Source organism: Sinocyclocheilus grahami, unplaced genomic scaffold (genome assembly GCF_001515645.1).
Source record: "Sinocyclocheilus grahami isolate Dianchi unplaced genomic scaffold, SAMN03320097.WGS_v1.1 scaffold521.1, whole genome shotgun sequence".
Taxonomy (NCBI): Eukaryota; Metazoa; Chordata; class Actinopteri; order Cypriniformes; family Cyprinidae; genus Sinocyclocheilus; species Sinocyclocheilus grahami.
The window spans coordinates 1,316,853-1,322,668 of record NW_015505700.1 but is presented as its reverse complement, the minus strand read 5'-3'; the positions used below and the strand labels follow the sequence as shown (position 1 = coordinate 1,322,668).

The 5,816-nt window shown below is 33.9% G+C and overlaps 1 long non-coding RNA gene across 1 annotated transcript; it reads right to left on the bottom strand.

Annotated features, from left to right (window-relative positions):
* Positions 1–1,130: 1,130 nt before the first annotated feature.
* LOC107554995 (uncharacterized) lies at positions 1,131–5,295 on the bottom strand. The gene is made up of 8 exons (XR_001605120.1): positions 5,163–5,295; positions 3,822–3,846; positions 3,612–3,696; positions 3,284–3,420; positions 3,154–3,205; positions 2,125–2,191; positions 1,985–2,009; positions 1,131–1,804 (listed from the first exon to the last, which is right to left on the bottom strand). It is a non-coding gene; the product is annotated as an uncharacterized lncRNA (long non-coding RNA).
* Between the last annotated feature and the right edge of the window lie 521 nt (positions 5,296–5,816).

Below are 5,816 nucleotides of genomic sequence, written 5' to 3'. Positions count from 1 at the left end.
GCATGGCAATGCAGATTACGCTGGTCTGTTTTGGTTTTGGATGGTTTTAGTGGGTTTTGGGCAATTGTCAGCGGTTAGAGCTGCATCATGTTTTTTTTTTTTTATTATTAATACTAAAAATGCATTGTACATTTGTATTATGTATTAAAAAGCAACACATTTGGAATTTGCACATTTTGTAAGCTGTAAGAATTTAGGCTAACACTTTATTTTAAGGTCCAATTCTCACTATTAACTAGTTGCTTACTAGCATGCATATTATTCACATATTGTCTGTTTATTAGTACTTACAGTATAAAGAGCACATTAATGCCTTATTCTGCATCACCATGTTCTAGAGCCCTTAACCCGACCCAATACCTAAACTTAACAACTACCTTACTAACTATTAATAAGCAGCAAATTAGGAGTTTCTTAATGTTCCCTATTCTAAAGTGTTACCAAATTTGGTTAATGAAACACATACAGTATATGTCCTAAAGTGCTCAAACTTACTGAAACATAATGTGTTTTAAAAATGAATGAAATTATTTTAGCTGCAGTAGTGCTTCTTCCACATACAATTTGACAGCATTTTTAGCATTTTACACATTTCTGCTCTGACCACACGACAAACAATCTGCTTTTTTGAAATCATTTATTTATTATTGATTTCAGACAGCAGAGAAAGTAAGGTAGCTGCCTGTGTTGTTAGCAATAGCCCTTCACAATAAAACATAAACATAAATAACATCAATATACAACATGAGAATGTTCCACCTTGCTGTAGAGAAGCCTTGAATTGGTGAATCACGAACAGTGACTTTGCTAACATCCTTAGCATGGTAAAACAGCTCATAGGTTTTGTTTTTCAAAGCAATGTAAATATTGGCAAATACATTTAGTGGCATGGGGATTTATGGGCATTTCCCCCCCCCATTTTTTTTCATTTTATGGCAACAATATTGCATATAACTGTGCTCCTTTACTCTGCAAAAATTATTTTCTAAATTATGTTCTCAAGTCTTGCTTTCTGAAAGATGTATCAAAATGAAGCAAGTTTATGCTTAAAACAAGAAAAAATATATGTCCATGGGGTAAAAAAATGCATTTCCTTTTGAATAAATTTTTTTTCTTACCGCTTTGGCAGATTTTTTTTTTCTCATTTTAATCAGGAATTATTTTATTTTAGAAAGCAAGAATATGTCATTTTGCTTGTGTCTTGATTAAAGAATGTTTAGATATTTGTACTGGAAAACAAGAGGAAGAAAATACAGAGGAAAAAGCAGTGTTAAAGGTGGAAGATTTTTTATGTTAAACTTTCTCCTATCCTGGTTTAATATTCATAGATTAAAGTTGATTTCCTCTAAACATGTGAAAACTGTGGCTCTGTGGGGCTTATGAAACCCTGTACACAAGTTTGGGGCTGGACATTCTGACCAATCAAAGGTGGAAATATTTAATGTTTAGTGATGCTGATGGCGCAAATGTCGACAATATACAAGCAGTAAATGACATTGTAAACTCTGACTGGGCCACTGTGTGTTTACTGCATGTCTGTGAGGTAGCCTAATCATCAAAGCACTAAACAATCATCACAATTAACAAGCCAGCATGCTAATCTGTAATACAGTTAACAGAAATCACCAAGGAAGATTACATGAAAAAGCACTGCTGCAAATGTTCAAATCCGATGTAGCTGTATGGAACTAGAGGATATTAGTATGTGTATATGTCTGAACGTCTCTCGCTGTCTCTGCGTGGAGGTAATGACTCTCCCAGTCGTCTTCTCCTTATGTTTAGGGGGCTTTAACGACCTACTCCCCTGAAACAGAAGGAGAAGAGGAGCTGAGTTAACACCTCCACCTACAAATAAGCAGTGAGAGACTAGCAATGCCTCTGATATATTCAAATATATAATCGTGGGGAACAAAACACCCTGTCTTGCAAAGCTTTCTGCAGTCATTATATCTATGCGTGTAAAGATGTGTTAAAAAAAACGTACCGTTTTGAACGATATCAGAGCTGTCCTGCAAATAAACACAGAGGAAATGGGTTAATACTAGCAGTGAAGTCTTTTCTAACTTTTTTTATTTTTTACACACACTACTTTATTTTAAAGGGGACAGTGTGCTTACAGCTTACCTCTTTTGGTTTCTGTACTGGTTGTGGTATGATGCGTCCGAGCCCCTGTACTATCCAGCCAATCATACTTGAAAACAAATTAAATATTATGCATGTCATTAGACTTAATTATATGTAAAAACATTTTACATTTATCCAAACAATAAAAGGCTTCAGACACATGTTGTTCACAAAACAAGACAAAAATACAAGAAAACAAACAAAACCAATCAAAATTAAACAAAAAACGAAAACAAAACAAAAGAACAAAAAGCAAATAAAAAAACTAGCAAGCAAAAAACAAAACAAAAAAAACCCTGAAAACAAAAACAAACAAATAAAACAAACAAAAATGAAAACAACAACAAACACAAAAGAAAAAACAAACACAAAAGAAAAACCAACAACAATACAAACGCAAAACAAAAAAAAACAACAACTAAAAAACACACAAAACCAAAAACAAATTAACAAAAAATAAAAACACAAAACACACAAAAAACAAAAACAGAAAAAAACTAACAAAATGAAAAACGTAAAGCAAAACAACAAACAAAACACAAAAAACAAAGAAAACAAAACCAGAAAAAACAAAACAAAACAAACACACAAAACATATACAAAAGAAAAACAATACAAATGCAAAACAAAACAAACAAAACCCAAAACAAACAAACACAAAAAGAAACATACAAAACAAAAACAAAGTCAAAGCTTGGTTGGTTAACATAACCGAGCCCGGTCTTATGAAAATGCGTGTAAATAGTACGCCAAATGAAAAATGGACTTTGGCGTGTATATGCTACACACGTGTTTGGCGTGCATATAATACGCAGTTTTTGCGTGCATATGATACAAAATTTGTCGGCGTGCATATGATACGTAGTTTTCGCATACATATGATACACATCTACCCCACAACCCTTTACCCATTACATAGCATATACACGCCAAAGCTTTTGTTTTTATTTGGCGTACTATTTATATGCACTTTCATGAGATCGGGTTGCATAACCATAGACATTTTAAAGGAAGCAGATGGACACTCACTTCGTGCCTTTGGAATCCTCAGCTACTTTAGTTTGCTCAGGAGCTGCAGGTGCTAAATAGAAAACAAATGTCACATGCAGACCACTCTGTCACCAAGAAAGCCTAACATTCTTGATTTTTAAAAAGGTACCTGGCTCTTGTTTGCAGGGAGTCACAGGTGCAGAAGCAGCCTTCTGGGCAGGTGCATCTGTGCCAGCGGGAGGACGAAGATGGACAGGAGACAGGGGAACTACTTTCTCAAAACCATGCTTAATCCATTCTATTACCCTGAAAGAGAAAGAAACAGATAGGTTAAAGGTGTTCAGCCAGAATGAGAGTTCAGATTAGCTTCTGACAGCTGATTAACATGGTGGTGGTTGAGGAGAGACCCCCCCACATGATTGTAAAGTGCTTTGGGTGTACAACAATACACAATAAAGCGCTATATAAATGCATCATTCATTCATTCATTCATATACCTGGGAGAGAAGGGCACGTTAGCAGCGTCTGGCTCCTCATCAGACACAACCTCCACCACAGGAATATGAGGCAGTGGCTCAGCATCTGGTGAGAGCGAGAATCATGTCACGTGTGTTGTGTCCTCTCTCATCAGCCCTTTGCGATGCAAATTCAGAAAGCCAAAGTTTATGCTGTTCTATATGATATGCCGATTAAGTGGCTGAACTCACCAGGAATGTCTTTGACCTCTTGCACCTGTAAAGAGATGAGAAACACAAAGAACTCTTATTGCATTAATTCTTGATTTAATATTGGTGTGAAAATGAAAGGGCCTGGTGATTGACTTGCATTTTAGTTTGCATCTGTCTATATTATTTCAATTATTTATGTTTGCAAGAAGGTTTTTAAGTATATAACGGTGTTTCTTCAACTTCAGGCACGTTTGGCTCTGTAAACTTAGAAACTGTCAACTCTTTTAACACACTTTTAATGCTCTTGCTACACCTTACATATTTTTACTTATATTTGAACACATCATGTGTCTATTTTATTTTACAATGGTCAGACATAATTTGTGTATAATTTGTAACCAATATTGTTGAAAACATTTTTCACACACTAATCACTGAAATAGCATTTCACTCATTATTTCGCATGGTTTTTCATTTTATGTTTTTATTTATAACATTTTAAAGTTGAAAGTCTGGGGCTGTGATGAGTAAAGCAACAAAATAGAAGCATTTGAAAAATAGCCATAAATAAAAAAAATGTTTTTATGTGGTCTTCATTTAACACCGCGCTAATTTGGATAACGCTTACGGTTGAAGAAACACCACATATGTAAGCAAGCATGCCCGTTTTAAGCTGCTATGCAAGCATCTGATGTTTTTGATGCAGCAGGGTCATACCATAGTTATAGCAGGATAGTAATAGAATATAGCAAGAAACATTAAGATATCTGAAAGGCAATGAAGCTCAAATTATGAGTATTGACAAGAGGGATTTGTTTTGAAGACTCAACCTATAACCGCCTAAAGCAGTCCTGAAAAGCTCGTCTGCAGCAATCAGTTTGTGTTTACAACCTTCATTTGTTGTAATGCTATATACTGTGATGATAACATAGCTGTAAGGAATTACTAAGTCATTAATATTCAGCAGTTTGGACTGGTTGTTATAAATGGGTCTTGTTTACATGTATTTAAACTGGCTGATTACTGAGCAGAATGGAATTTTGATGGAATCCACTCTTGTGGTGGAGTTTGTAGACCAAATAACTGCAATGAATGTCTCTGTATATCACCTCACACTTAAAGGGGACATATGATTGTGCAGTCTTAATGTGTACAGTATGTACTAGACATCCAATATTGACAATGGATGTCAATTGGATGAACCAATTGGACCACCCAGATTTAAATATGAGCATCTATTCAGCAACTTGCCCTGCCCGAATGATGTGCTGATGAAAAGTGTAGAATATGGCCCCTTTAAAGTTGACTTGTGGGACAGAGGAGGGAACAACGAGCATGATCCTGACATACTGTAGCTTTCTCCAAAAACACTGTACTTACTGGAGGATCCACTTTAACCACTGGAACTGCAGTCTAAATGGAAATGCAATGAAGCTCTCACATACGTTTCTAGAAAACCTAAAGACCCCTTTGAGACTTGACCTGAAATGCTCCATTAACACTAACTCTAAAAATGAACTCCATTAACTCTAAAATGTAAGCTAAAGTAAGTAAATAATAAACTAATAAATAAAATATTTAAAAAAATCTATGTACAGAAGAGTAATTCTTTCTCAATCTTTATCTAATAACAAATGGAAACTTTCTCAGCAAATTAAAAAAGCAAATAAATAGTAAAAAATAAACTTCTTTGCTTATGAAATACATCATTTTCATTTTTGTGGAGTCATTCTTCCTCAATTTTAATCTAATAAAATAATTGTACTTTTTTTGTTAATAACAATGCATTTTTTTTGGTAAAGGTAAATCTTGTTTTAAAATAACAAATAATAATAATAATAATAATAATATTATATATAGTATATATATATATATATATATATATATAGTTTCAAAATTGTATTGCAAAATTGCAAAAAAGGAAATGCAAAGGAGCCAAAGAAAGAAAAAAAAAGATTAATTGTAATAAAATTTTACTGAAGTATTTAAAAAGCGAATAATTTCTGAAACAGGTTAAATCAAGAAATAAAATTT